Source organism: Crotalus tigris, unplaced genomic scaffold (assembly GCF_016545835.1).
Source record: "Crotalus tigris isolate CLP2741 ecotype Arizona unplaced genomic scaffold, ASM1654583v1 scf7180000017774.6281472, whole genome shotgun sequence".
Classification (NCBI taxonomy): Eukaryota; Metazoa; Chordata; class Lepidosauria; order Squamata; family Viperidae; genus Crotalus; species Crotalus tigris.
In genome coordinates, this window is record NW_024096625.1 from 4604142 (window position 1) to 4620056 (window position 15915).

Genomic DNA, 15915 nt, shown 5'->3' on the forward strand with positions numbered 1-15915 from the left:
CAAAATCTATTATGTTTCATTATTTATCTGTCTGGGGTGAAGAGGACAGTGACTGGGAACAGAGGCATTAGAGCAGCAGTCTGTGAAAGGATTTGTTAAAAAAAATCTACAGTCGCATCCCCTTTTTATTTTTATATACACCTCACGCATGTCTAAAACTCCCTGAGGACATCTCTTCATGAAATGTGTTGACGTGAAAGCTAACCAGATGATTTTAGGTTTCTGTTGCTCAGCCAACCCATCTTACAAGGTAGTTATGCGAAATAGAAGGCAGGAATATGAAATATGTTTGCTATCGAGTTATATAGTTATATGTGCAAACTCTAAAATTTCCATAAGTGTTCAGTTTTCTATGGGTTGGAAAGAAGCCTCGGTAATCAAAATCAAAACAATTTTTGTAGAGTAATGGCCAAGAACCGTGCATTATGCTCTAGTTCCGCGGAGGAGTAAAGAACTGCCAGAGGAATTCTGACTACACGGAACCCGTTTCACTAGCCAAAAGAAGACGAATGGCGTGCCAAATAATTGATGCGATTACTTGAAGAAAGGAAGGAGAAACCCCACCTCTTTGAGAACAGCCAATAGCAACCGCAGCCTTAGTAGAATTTGGGCGGCGCTGGCGGAGCCTTCCTTTTGTTATACTGCATTGAGAATCCATAGAAAGAGAAGGGAAGACCGAAGCAAGTATTAAGAACTTTGAAATGAGCCCGAAGCGATCTGAGCATGTCTGGGGCTGTTTCCTGCTTCTTAATTAAAAAAATAAGGTACACCTCCTGAAAGCTTTCCTGCATTTTTCTTCTTTCCCTCGGTTTATCTGTGAAATGATTTTAAGGTAGCGAAGTGCTATTTTGGTCCAATTAGCTATGCTTGAATCGTCACTATAATTTCCTTGATGGAAGCGAAGGAAGGCTTGTTTTTTTAGCTTGGTTACGATCCTTTTTAAGTTTTTCTCCGATGCAAATATTCCTCCACTAAAACGCGTTCATTTTTAAAACATCGTTTCTTGCTGGAGACCATTGCTGTTTAGAGGTACTGGTATTCCTTTCTTGTAGTAAATACTTGGGATGCCTTTCGGAAAGGACCCCGGGCGAGCATGAGGTATTCTGGAAGATTGTGTTTCTTAAAACCTGACCGTTGTTTTACATTAAAAGAATAAGTTTGCATGTGTTTGTGATGTAAAACTCAAGAAATTAATGGTAATTAATTCGTAATTGAACATATGATTAGGAAGAAGTGGAGGGATTAGTTCGTTGAACTAAAATTTTGAGTTTGCACAAAGCGCAACCTTTTCTATAAATTATCTGGGTCTCTTAAATTTAAATCCACCTACGGTTTAGGCTAAGCATCTTTTTCTTCTTAACTTTGGAAAAGACAGCACAGTTAGGGCGAACCATCCTTGCAAACAGAAGACTTACCTCGCCGGCAGATTGAGAGGTTATTTGATTTGTTCTCAGTGGGTATTTGCCCGCCCGCATCATATCGCCCCTTGTCACCTGCCCTAGAAACACAGCTTACTGACATGGAAACACCCCGCCGCCCAGGAAAGCGCCTGCAAAAGCTATTCGCTCTAACGTTTTCATTTGGTCAAAGCAACTGTCAATCAATGGAAACTATTCTCTGACCCTTCTGAAGACCCCCTTGGAACCGAAATGGGACGAGTTCAGAGGCTCCACCCTATTTCCACAGGTAGCGCTGCTTAAAGTGAATATATTTCCGTTTGTCGCTCCCGTCCGCCCTGATCTTTGCTTTTTAGCTTTGGCAGCTTACTCAGAGGAGGTGAAAAGCCTCTTGGGTGTTACTCTCCGCACTAAAGATACAACAGCTTTAAGAAAGCTTATACTTGTTTAACCTATGTTTCAAGTTGCTGCCAGATCTCAGGTAAGGATAAATTTCAGAAAAACTTGTTATTTTGGGTAGATTTTGTTTTTAAATGATATAGGAAAAAAACTTTTAACACAATTTTGTACAATTTTACATGTTTCTTTCCTGTTCAGTTTCTTTTTCTTGCTTCTCTCTGTTCAGTTTGTTTCACAAACATAGGTTTATAGTTTTGCTCATACATAGATAATTCTATCTATATAGATTTAAACAAGACCAGCAACTAAAGTGGATTCCTTTAGATTAATAACAGAATATCCCAAAATGCAAAAAGCTGACTACACCCACAATTATTAATTAATCAGGTTTTGAAGGCTTTTAGTTTTTTTCCTTCTAAGAAGATTGCTGGTCTAAATGGTGAGGTTAAAGCCAATAAACTGGTGCTTTTCTTCTGATTTTCCAACATGGTTCATTACATGCTTAGGGAAGTCATGTTGCAGATTATGAAACTTCTGGGCAGGGGCTAGTGAAAGCTGTAATATCTCTTGAAAACATTAAGCTGCTGTAGGAGAGAACTACCTAAGTGAGTTAATAGTGGTTAAGAATCTCTGTTGAAAATCATTCCCTTCACACTAATAGCCATGAAGAAACTGATTGTCATCCAGGATAGCAGAATAGATAAGACAATTGTTCAGGACTGATCTAGCCATACAGAGTCCATCCTTCAAGCAGTAATTTTAAAAGTCTTTACAGTGAGTATTATATGTGGTTCATTTTTAAATGAAATACATTAGTTTTTTCCAGAAAAAAATGCTTATTTCTTGGTTACAAAGCCCATCTAATATTATCTCATAAAGCCATTCCCAAAATATGTAATTGATAGGCATTTGTGTTTATCTCAGTGGTTTCTCATTTCTTGGCTATAAAAAGGCTAGACAAAATTATATATGGGGCATGAATGACACAGTGACAAAGCCGCTTGTGAATTGTATATGTATCAACAAGAATCTATGAAATGGTTCACATGCACTGAAAGCTATCTGTGCTTTCAGTGCACTGCAAAAGACTAGTGCTATGAAGTCAATATCATTTCCTGTTTTACAGCTGATCCATTGAAAGATAGAAACTTACTTATTTTTAGGTTCCCCATTTTCTTAGGCCAGTTTACATCAGATTGTTATATTACAAAAATATATATAACCAAAATGGAAAAGAGAACTTTTTCTTTAAAAAGACTTTTACAATTAGGAAGATTATGGGAAATAGTTTTTGATATCAGAAGACTTGGAAATTTGTTGGAATTTCAGGAGGTCTAAGTCAGAGCAGTTGTGAAAAGAGAGTTTTAAAACATCCAACCAATTGATCTGTGAATCTGTATGTTCATAGAGGCAATATTTATTTAAATTGGTTCTAACACAAATAGTGGGCTGGGGTCAGGAGAATTATAAGACAGGTGGTATTTTTCATGTTGGACCTTGCACTGAGAAATTTGTATGTCTTTTACATTATTCCTCAAATTCAGAGTAAGATAGTTTCAAGCAGAGTTTAAAATTGCCATTCTGATTCAGTCTACACTTTCTTTAGTTTATTGCAGTTCTATATAACAAGCTTGGGTGAGTTCATTTAGTAAGTTTGATATCTCTATCACCAAAATTTTAGTGCAGTACTTTGAGGAGCAAGATTGTCCAAATAAGAAGAAATAATGTGTTTTGTTAGGTTTAATACATCCTCTTTCCTTCAAACTCTTCTTTAAATGCCTCTTTCCTCAGAGGTACCATCATCATGCTCCTGAGAGCATTCACAATCAAGGTAAAAATTAATTTTGACTTAACAAGATGCAGATATATGGATGTGTTGTTTCCCTGGTTTACTCATAGTACTAGCTTTTACCTAGAGTTGAAACTCAAGAGTTTCATCTGTGCAATTCATAGTAAGATTATTAAGGAGAACAATTTCTGATATCATCTTGTTTCATCTATTACTTCATATAGATTTTCAGTCATTTTAAATGCTTCCAGAAGATTATAACATAAATATTTCTCTCTATTGAAATGCAACTATATTAGATTAACTGCTTTATTAATCCTGTGTTTCTAAGAATTAATTTTATATTGCCGGACATGTTGGCAGGGGGGATTCTTGTGGAAAGGTGAATTTCTTTGGAAGAATTCAGCAGGGAACCACTTCTGATTTTGGTTTCTGACTGTGTACCATGGAAATGACAATGGGCAGCCAGCTGGCTATTGACTCTTAACTTCAGAGGATTTGAGAATAATTGTATTTTTCCTGCTTGCAGAAAGTGCTGGTGGATTAGATACTTTGGGGATTTGATGCATTATTTCCTTCTCCTTGTGGGATACTATATTATAAAGAGGATTAAGAGGTAATTAAATCTAGTTATTTGGATATTATTCACAAAGCAGTATAGAATAATTTCTTAGTCATTTTTAAATTCTGGCATTCCTGCTTGAAATATTTCAAGCTGACTGGTATTGGATGCCTGCTTTATACAACACCAGTTCAGAAATGGCAATAGTATTAAATACACCAGTGCTTTTTTTGTAAAAAAAAAAAAAAAAAAGGTGCCGGAACTCACACATGTCATACAACCCAGCTTGCTTACCCTACAAGGTTCCATCCAAAAAGGTGCCGGAACTCCGTTCTGGGCCTTCTATGACAAATAAAGCCCTGCTTACCACAATGGAAATGGAAAAAAAAACAAGAAATGCTGAACTTTTGCTCTGAATGTTAAAGAGCCCAGCATTTTCAAGTAGAACTATGGGAAAATCAAATGTGCCAAACTTTGAAAGGTTTTTGTTAATTCTTATAGGGAAGTAGAACAATAATGAATTCAGTGTGCAGCAGTTTCCAGTTTTCATGTATACTTGGATCAAATGACAAATACCAGGCAACAAAGTTTACTTGTTTCTGGATCATTAGCACGTGTTTCAGATTATTGCAATATTGTGTTATGTGCTTTCCTTGAATATGAAAATTGTAGGAGGAAATACTTACCTTTTGACTTCCATTGATAGCCTGATTTCCAAACAAGGATTCTAATTACTCCCTGTTTCAGGGAAGCTTATAAATTGGGTGTTTACTGCCAAAGGGATGAATAAATGAAGTATAAAACCTGTGGTGATCTTGAGTCTATTTCTGCTTGTGCTTCAAGTAATTTAATTACCATATTATCCAATTTAAACTTAATTTCTCCCTGTATATTGCTCAAGAGCTCTTAAGACTCATTTATTTTGATCAAAATTCTGTGTGACCCCGCCCCAATATATTTATACTTTAAGTTGTAAGGGGGGAAAATCTAAACATTGTGCAGTTCGTGTGGCCTGCATTTTTAGGCTTATTGTTTTGTGGTCCTTGCCATATAGCTGTACTCTTTCAAAAAGATTTGTGGGTATCCTGTAATTTCCTTTAAAACCCATTCTTCCTCAACCTACTGCCTTTCAGATGTGTTTAGATTGCAGACTGTAGCAAGCTAATGAATGCCCCACCTCTTCTAATAGTCTTTACAGTCCTCAGAAATAGACTTATTTTGCAAAACTAGCCTAAGACATGATCGAGCTGTAGGAATTGGCCCACCAAGATTCTTGTATTGAAAAGCACAGAATTTGTTTTAGTATCAAAACATATCACAAACCTCCTTCCTGACATAAAAGTATAACAGAATTTGCTTCCATTTCTTGACTATCAGAACTAGATACCTGAGGAATGGAGTGTCTGCTCTTTCTATTAGTATGGCTGGTATTGTTGGATACATGCACAACAGAATTATATTGTTTGAGCTGAACTATGTCTAGTTTGTACTTGTTACACTTTTGTGTCTGAACTTTAATGATTAGCTGCTGCTTTCATAACGCCAGATTATGTTTCATAGATTTGTGTAGCATTATTGCTTATGCTGTAAGGGAGAGAAATTGCTCAGTAAAAACATTGCTCTGAGAATAAAATAATCTAAGGAAGAGCAAGAAAAACAGTTGCAACTGTGGCAAACCCACATATTAACTGCTTGCAAAGCACAGGAAATATAGATGATGTCTGAAATGAAACTGATTTTTTTTTTAAAAAATGTTTCTTTACATGTTCTGCTTAAGAGACTGACAAAACATTTGCAAATTATTGTACTATTTGTAAGACAGGATTTGTCTGTTTAAAAAAAACGTTATCTCAATAAAGCTGTGAGCCTGTATGTCAAAACATAAAATTTATGCATCAGTAATATGTATTCCTAAATTTGTTTGCATGACTTAGATGAAATTGTTATAGTATTCCAATCATGTATTTTTTTTCAATAATTTAACATTCCAAGCTGTGGAGGGAGAGAGGATCATACATAGTGATGGCTTTTTCTGTCAACTTAAAAAGCAAATTTCATAACATGAAACAGAGCCTCCCTTGATCTTATGCCTTGCAGAAATGTGCTGGCTGGAATTATATTGCAGTGCAGTAGCTCCGCAAAACTGTGATGTGGAAGATGACCTTATGAATAGCCACTATACTGAATTACATTTTGTTATATAAAGAATAGAATAGAGCTGGAAGGGTTCTTGGAGGTCTTCTAGTCCAGCCCCCTGCTCACCCATGAGGACCTATGCCATCTCAGACAAGGGACTGTCTAGCCTCTTCTTAAAAATCTCCAGTGATGGAGCACCCATGATTTCTGGAGGCAAGCTGTTCCACTGGTTAATTGTCCTCACTGTCAGGAAGTTCTCCTTAATTCCAGGTTTGCTTCTCTGTTTGATCAGTTCCCAACCATTGTTTCTTGTCCTGCCCTCCGATGGTTTGGTGAATAATGTGACCCCCTCAAATATTGGAATATAGTCATCCTGTCTTCAAATTCCAGTAGTGTGGGGGATTGAGGCAATGTTACTTCTAGTATTTGTAATCCATCCATCATGGAGGTCAGTCATTACAACAAAATCCATAACAAATCTCAATGACACCAAAATGAAAACTTATGCATTTTGACATCATTGAAACTGGGCTTAGTACTTGCATTAGGTATATAACATCTTATACAAGTATATAAGTTGTATCATTTTCAGTTTGTCAACTGAATATATTTGTTTTATCTACCTTTATAAATTTGAGAGAATGTTCAGAGTAACAACCAAGTTAATTAGTATGACCTAAACTAATCCAAGACAACTATTGTACACTCAGCACTCATATTTCTGCAAAATAAACATACTTTTGAAGCTCTCTTGAAGACAAAGAGGTTGTATGTCTTTCTGAAGTCCAGGTGTTCCAAAGGGTGAGGGCTGCTCTTAAGAAAGTGCCAATAACCCCCAAAATCTCATGTCTCTGTGTTGCGGCCCTTAGCATAATGAACACCCTGAATTGAATGTGAAATAGCCAGTGATTCATGCAGCAACATGCCACCCTTGGCCTCTTGTGAATGTTGTGTCATAAAAATAGTTCTATTTAATTTAATCAGATTTGTGAATTGAATTCAGTAAAAGTATAGACATGGAATAGACATGGAATACAATCAATGTATGCCAGAGTATGATATACTTGATTATAACATAATTTGTTGCAATTTATGAATTATTCACTAAACCATAGTTTAAAAGTGAATGTGAATTTACTTTTTATATATATAACAATAGTGAACTTTATTGATAAACTGACTTTAAAATGACATCTCATAATCCAAATCAAAACAATAGCCAGTCCAATGTAGTGTTTGTCATTACATTATTTTATCAAGTTAGAAAACCATAGAAGAAGAGAAAGATGCATAAATCTTTTTGTATAAAATTGGCTGGAATTGTCTTATCTTCCAGCTTTATTTTTTCAGTGCTTAATTTGCAAATAAGTGTAGATTTTCAAGTGCCCTTTAGCTGCAGTCCTTGGCTGTACCAGAGACCCTTTTCCATGATGCACTCCATGTGTTTAGCTGCATGGGAATGCATTATAAATAAGTGGCTCCCATGTGACTGAAGGCGGCCTCTTTATAATGTACAGAATTGTTGCTCTCTGTTAAGATGCTTGTGTGTTTATTTAATAATAATAATAATAGTAGTAGTAAAGTTGGAAGGGACCTTGGAGGTCATCTAGTCCAACCCCCTGCTCGGGCAGGAAACCCTACACCATTTCGGACAAATGGCTGTCCAGTCTCTTTTTAAAAACTTCCAGTGTTGGAGCATATTTCTGGCTTGGAATTTTTTTTAATCATGGCAGTGGCAGTGATTTAGTTAAACCACTTGATGTAGGCAAGTAACACTCAAGATATAATTTATGGTGTCCTGCTTCACTTCTGGTTATATCTTTGAAAGTCATTATTAGCAGCCAATATATCATTTATGATCTAAATTTCTGGCTGTATCTTTTTAAAAGCAACTATAAACTAACAAATGAATGGAAGCTCAATTAGAGCAGAAATGTTACATGTCATAAATACATTTTATCTTGAAATGAGACATACCTAAAAAATCATTTATACTACTTGACCCAAGTGTAGTTCCTATAATTTTAATTAGGCTGATCTGGAGTAAATGGATTGTGGATTGCAGCCCAGATTTGCAGGAACACTTCTGTATCTGTTGACGTTAAGCCAACACTCTTTCATAGGTGGAACAAAGTGAGTTTCTGGTCCACTTGACATTGAAAAGTAGTATAAGCTCTTTTATGGGAAACATAAAACTTCAGTAGTGTACTATTAACTTGAGGCCACTCTGTTAATAGTGGATGGATACTTTTCTTGATCATATGGAGTGGTACTGTATAGGGAAAACAAATAACTGAATGTGTAGTTTTAGAATAAAGCATTGAAAATGAAGATGGGGCTGCAGGTTTATTACCATAATCTGTAGCATGTCTAATAAAACTGCATAATCCCAAAGAGGTTGCGGTGTTTGAGTTGCAGGGAACTAAAATCTAGAAAAATCTGTTGTTGGAACTTTCATCTTTGTTTCTCCATTTTTCATCACTTCTTTTTGAGAGTTGCTGCTCTGCTAAAGAAGTGAAAGAACTTGTCCAGCATGTGCTGTTACAAGTACTATATTTGTATAAATTGAGGGGCCTTTTCTCCCATTCTGTTTACCTTTATAATTGAAGATTATAGATTATAGATGTGTTGAGATACAGAAAAAGACCTGCAAAATCAGTAAGATAAACATACTTTTTTTCTTACTAATTTCCTGAGCATAAGTTACTTTATATTCAGGGTTTTTTTTTCTTTTCAGAGTATGAATGGAGAGTGGTCTATGCAAAATTTTGATAAATGATTTTGTTGACTTAAATCTCCATGCAAGCTACTGGTGCATCAAACTAAATCAGGTGCCCTTAAATGAATTGGAAGAAATATGGACCTTTGTATATTCCTATACACACTTCAGTTTGATATCTTTTCAAACTCAATCATAGCTGATTCACATAATCCTAGTAAAGTACTGTATGAGTAGTGCAAGAAATGAATGAAATGATCTTCTATATATATATACCTTTGCACAAGCGCAGCAAATGCAGCAGAGGCATCTGCAGAGCTAATCAATGAAAATTTGAAAGCAGTATTACACTGACACAAGGCAAATCCTTTCCCTTTGTATGGGCATCATCAGAGCTTAGATACAGAGTTGCTTTTGTCATTTTGTCTTTGAATAAAAATTTGTGTAAAAGAACAAATTCATGATAGCTACAGGTAGTCCTTGCTTTACAACACGGGTGTCAAACTTGCCGCATCATGTGACATATTGCGACTTTTTTGCATTGCCAGAGCTGGGGTGGGCAGTTTGACACCCCTGCTTTACAACCTAATTGAAATTTGAAATTCCAATGGAATAAGAATTTTCATTGCTGAGCAAAGCAGTTGTTGGTGAAACCTTGTGTGACTGCACCACTTAGTGGTGGCAGTTCTGTAGCCACAGTTGTGGTAGTTAGGTGTATTTGCCTCCCTCTCCCATACACACACCTATCTCTCCCCATCACTGACCTTTTGCCTATCCTGCACTCTCCTCCCCTCGTGAAAACACTTCCATTTTATTTCTTAAATTTTATATTTTTTTATCTTCCAATAGAAAGTTATGGTTAACATGCCTCTCTAGTTTCTGACATTACAATAGTCTATTGATCCTACTTATGGTTTGATGCAAATAATTGTTAATAAAATAATATACTTTCCCCCTTCCTTCTTTTATCTTCATGAGAACTAATGATGGTGTTGTCTGAGTACATTTACATGTACTGATCTAGAATCAGACATCCTTTATTCAACAGTTCTCTTGGTAGTAGCAATTACTCCTGTTGCTCAAGACCATTCCCTCTTCCCTCAATAAATATAGAAGTTAAGGTTCTGGAAGGGACTTTTATTGCTAGAACATTATATGAAATGCATAGCCAGTTTTTTAAACTTCTGTCTTGTAACTCCCTCATATCATGAAATACAGTAGTGCTAATTTCAACCTCATTTTTAGTGTTGGGCTTAAAATAAGTTTTCAGAATATTAAACATTGAGTTTGGGGCAACTCTTCATTCAAATCTTGTTTTGGATATAATCTATATCATAACTTTATAAAATATAAAATGACATCTCCATTCTCTACAACGTCATGTAACTATGACTTAACTACGATTTAATGAGAAAAATCATCTTTTAAGTATAGTTTATAAAGATGAATTAGCTTTGCTAACTATAAAATTATAATTAAATATTCATAATTCAGATTACATATAGGTACAATAATTCTAAAAGTCAGTTGAAAAGTGATAGCTTTTGATAATTCATGTTGAAGACTGGTGGAAATGTGAATGAATATAAATGTCTCTCTATATATATAGTGTTTTAGTGTTTTATCATGGTTGCATTCTGAAATACTATTATTTTCAAAAGGGTTTTGTAATAATGTTTTTATAAATAAATCATTTAGGAATAATTAATACATTTATTAGTATTAGATATATTTATAGTTTCCTTCCTTCCTTTGTTTCAGTATTAACTGAACAGATATTATATTGTATTGTATATTAGATGTTACTATAATGAAATAAGATATCCTGTCAAACATTCTCTTGGCATTGATGCAATTTTTTGTTTCATGAAACTTGTTAAATTACTCATTGGTAAAAAAAATCCTTTTAATAATTTTCTTAAGTCTGGGTAATGAAGTCCACCTAAATTCCAGTTAGGCTTAAGAAATCATTTCCGCAATTTTGGGAAGCTATTTTATAATATCATGAAATTTTTCTCATCAGAGATAGTTTTCTCATTTCTGTACTTTTTCAGCTACAAAATATGCACTTTGATTTCATTTTATTTTGGAAAAAAAAATAAGAAAATCCAGCGTTCTAATCAGCTTTTAGAAATACGAATATGAGCAATAGGGTTCATTTAAAAATATGTAACTAATTACACGGTTCCTTTATTAAAGTTCTAATATTGCAAAACCAGAATTTTTTATTTGTTTATTCACTGTGACTAAAGCCAAAATGTAATACAGTGGTGAAAATCACATCTAAGTTTAAAATCTTTCTTAGCAATGAAGTCAGTCACCCTGTTTTTATCTTAATGTATCCGTCTGAAGAAAAGGAGAGGTTATTGCCAGTGTTTAACTTTTGTATTTGATTTATTTTCTTCCTGAATATTCAAGGAAGTTAACACTTTTTAAAGAAACAAAAGGGACAAAATAGTAAAAGTTTAAAATAATACTATCATCAATTAACTGTTAAGCATGTACAGAAAGAGAAGTGTCTATACACTGAAAAATTGGGGCAAGTGCTTCTCCTAAGGCAGACATGTTAAACTTGTGACATCATGTGACATCGTGCAATGTATCGGGATGGTTTTGCCATTGCTGGCAATGGGGTGGGTGTGGCTTCCGCGTGATGTGTCTGGCCTGTGGATCGGCAGTTTGACACCTCTGTCGTAAGGGAATGAGTTCTACTGCCTGACATTAACACAGGAGAAGGCCAGAAAATGGTGACATTTAGCATCTTCAGAAAGACCTCTCTATAGCTTTTTCATCTTGGAAGAGAGAGCCCCTTAGATAGAATTACTGCCAATATCTTAATTTGTGCCTGATAAGCAATTGGTAATCAATTCTGATCATTATGTATAGATTTATCTGATCTCTATATCTTGCATTGTTTAGAAGTTTACCATTTTGTATCAGCTGCAATGTCTAGACATTTTTTGAGAGAAGTCCAATGAAAACAGTTGTAACTGGTACACAGATATAATTGTGTCAAGACATTTTTAATGATATTGGAGTATTAGGGACTGGTTCCAGATTGTGAATTTACTCTTTCACAAATAATGAAATTTATTTCCAGACTGAAATATGATTCTCAAATTCATTTCTTGATTCCTAACAGCACATTGGTCTTTCTTGATATAATTTCAGTTTGTTCTCTCATCCAGCTGATATTCAAAGATAGTCAACAATCGTCATTGTTTCCTTCTTTTACGTTGGATAAAAGGCCCAAAAGGTCTTGGTATCTTCAGCATACTGGTTGAACAGAACAGAACAGATAGATCCTGTGAGCACTTTGGGACAATTACCTAGATGTATAACAAAAGACCCCAGATGGACACGGTGCATAAGAATAGTGAACCCAAGGCTCAGTTCTGCCAAAAATGTACCACAGTTGGTTATATGAACACCTAACCTTGCTCCATTTTGGGCTATAATCTCCTGCATATTACAGAAAGGTTAAATGCAACCTAGACTGTCTCAAAGAAGTAAACAGGGTTGCTTCTGCTCTTCCTAGCATCTGGCAGGGTGGAGACAAATAGTGACTGACTCAGTCTGAACTACTCTTAAGTAGCCTGGAATGGAATTATACCACCACATTTATTGATCTTTCTCCTTTGAACTGTTTGCCTTCTAGTAAATTTATACCAATCTTGGGAAATGTCAAGCTGATCTCTGATGCTAAATACAAAAGAATTAAAGATCCAGAAGAGCAAATAAGTGAGTGGCAATTTGGGTTAGCTGTTCAAACATAATGTGCTAGCTAAATCAGCACATTATATCCCTATGAACTTTTTTGATATTTAGAAATTCCAAGAGACAGGAGACAGAAAATACAGGAGAGGAGAGTATATAAATATGTTAACCAGTGCATTTCTTAAAAAGATAAAGCAGTGAATTCACATTCGACTATCACTTGGAGAAAACACTACTGCTGTAAGAAGGTGATTTTCTTGAATTGGAGAGTGCATTACAAAATGCCATGGGGCAGGCTTATTAATTCATAAGATGAGTAGGTGCTAATTTACCAGAAGAGAAACTACCGAGAGTGTTTCCTGCCACCATCTAATCTCTTAAGAAAGTCTCTACAGTTTATATAGCTTATTTTGTGTGTCTATGTCCAAACAAATGAGGGGCTCCAGCAGCTCATTATTTCCATTTTTTAAGAATGCCAGCGTTCAACTCTGTAATATTTTGAGGCCAACTCTTTGCCAAGTTCCTACTTTTAAAATTAAATGATTATAAAAATAACTAGGTGAGCTGGAGGATTATTGTAAAATAGGAATGAAGAAATGTTGGATTTACTCAGGGAAGGAGGAATAGAATACCAGGCCATTACAGCAAGGATACTTGAGTCTTGTGAAACCAGGAAGCATGAAAAAGAAACTTGGATTAGTTTATTGTGATTGGTTAGATATATATGAAAGAGAGAGATGGACATTCAAGATTCTCTTACAGTATTATAATCACATAACAATACATTCCAGGATTCTTAGTGACTCTCATTTTTTAATCTGGCCTAGCTTAAAAGACTGATAGCACATGAAGTTCCATGGTACCACAGGACTGACTCTTGTATTCAAGATTTCCCTTCCAATCAAATGCATTCTCCCATGTTTATTTGTTTATTTGTTTTTGAACTTCGCTTTGATATTGCAGGTGAGTAGAGCCATGAAGAGCAGATCATCTATATTTCCTTTCACTTTATTTAGAACATCCTAAAATATATAGAACATACAGTTTCTATGAAACTACCACAGTAGAACTTGTTTGACAACTTTCAAGGTGTGGAAGTAAAGGGGATTAATATTGTTTCTTCTCTTTCTGGGAAAATATGCTTTTCATTTGTGACAGGAGCTTAATATTTGTGTTTTGAGAAAAATATTTTTTGCGGTCAATATATGGATATTTGGCTAATGAAACATGGTATATATAATCCAGCCTTCACAAATCCTCGATAAAGTATATGAATTGGTGTCAACAAAGAAATTGAGCTAATAGCTTCCTTGGAGGTATGAGGGTGTGAGTTATTTACATATAGCTTGTTGTTGGAACACCATGTTGCAAATAATTAGGCTTATGTAAGATTTATTGGAGCCTGAAAATCTAAGCCTGTGTATATTTGCATTTGCATTTGTCCTCCATTAAACTTCCTAATTACTCACTGATTTACAAAGATATTTCAGGAAGAGTATATTTACATATTGGATTAGGGCTTATTTTGGTCATTTATTGGATGTTACTAGAAAGAGATGCAGTTATCTAACATGAGATGCATGGTGTTATTTATGTCCATGGAATGGTTTTTCACAAGCTCCTGCACCTGTCATGTTCCAAAAGAGCGTTCCTGTTCATCTTGGAAAAAATAGCATAGACATGGAAGACACCTTTCATGGTCATTATGAAGAACCTGCACAAGTGTTTACTGTGTTTTCAATAAATAAAATAGAAGGATCCCACAACCTCAATTCTCTGCAACTGTATGATTAAAAAGGATCGTATAAAAGGGATTTAGGTGCTGCAGATTGTCTGCCTATGCTCTGGTTACAAGATACTGATATTATGACATGTACAGTGCACTCCTTTATGTGTTTATATTCAAAGGATTAGACAATAGCTGTTTCTTTTTTTTCTTTTTTTTTTTTTATTGAAAGTTTTATAAATTTTACAAAAAAGGAAAAATAATACAAAACAAGAGGCAACATATACAGAAAAATAAAACTAAACAATACATATATTAAATAAAAAAAAAAAAAACCCCATCCCCCAGCCCTCCCAAAAAAAAAAAAAAAAACCTCCCTTCCCCCCCCCTGAGCTTCCCAGAGCAGAATATAGGCTTAAAAAATAAAAATAAAAATTAAATTAAAAACTTTATATTTATATATATAAAAAATTATCTATAATATATATGAAAATAAAACTTATGAAAAAACTATATAATATTTTTGTATACCCAATCTAAATTGTATAAATTTTATCCATTTATCCCAAACAGCAAAAAACTTCTCTTGCGTTTGTTGCTTTAAGAAAGCCGAAATCTTTGCCATTTCTGCCAGATAAGCTACTTTAAGAAACCATTCCTGCAATGTAGGCAAAGATTCCTTCTTCCAGTATTGTCCTACTAACAGCCTAGCGGCTGTGATCAAGTTTAACATCAATACAACCTCCTTTGTATCACAATCTGTAACAATACCTAACAAAAATAATTGCGGAGTAAATTTTACCCTCCTTCTAAAAATTCTCTGGATATTCCACCATATTTTAATCCAAAATGCTTTTATCTCTCTGCATGACCACCAAATATGATAATAAGAAGCCTCCTTATAACCACATCTCCAACATTTGGGTTGCACGTCAGGATACATATAAGACATTTTTTGTGGATCAAGGTGCCATCTATAAAACATTTTATAAAAATTCTCCCTTAAGTTCTGTGCTTGAGTAAATTTGACATTTCTCACCCAAATAGTTTCCCAGGTGTCCAATGAAACTGGCTCACCAAAATTCTGCGCCCATCTAATCATACAATCTTTAATTAGTTCCGTTTCTGAGTCCAATTCAACTAAAACCCCATAAATTCTCTTAATGTGGGTTTGTCTTTGATCCTTCAGTTGCTTAATAAGGTTTTCATCTTCTCTAAGAAAACCCACCTTACAATCCATCTTCCATCTATCTAATAATTGCCTATATTGGAACCAAGAATAAGTAAAATTTTCTTGTGCTAACTCTTCCCGTGATTTTAATTGCCAGTTTTGTCCATCCCATTTAAGTAACTGTCTATAAGACACCATATCCATTTTAACCCCTCTTTTTATTCCTTCTATCGCATGCCAAGGTATAGCCCATAATGGTACTTTAAAATCACTTTTATAATATTTTCTCCAAATCCTAA

At 34.8% G+C, this 15915-nt stretch overlaps 1 protein-coding gene across 5 annotated transcripts in view; it reads left to right on the forward strand.

Annotated features, from left to right (window-relative positions):
• The first annotated feature begins 628 nt into the window (after positions 1-628).
• The window catches only part of OSBPL3 (oxysterol binding protein like 3), a 118878-nt gene continuing 103591 nt past the window's right edge, over positions 629-15915 (forward strand). For 2 of the 5 annotated variants that reach the window (XM_039342060.1, XM_039342063.1), the window contains exon 1: positions 629-764. The gene's annotated coding sequence lies outside the window, so the exon portion shown is untranslated. Of the gene's footprint in view, positions 765-1502; positions 1687-1729; positions 1879-15915 lie in introns of those variants that run through there. The other 3 variants (XM_039342064.1, XM_039342062.1, XM_039342061.1) reach the window with 3 other exon arrangements.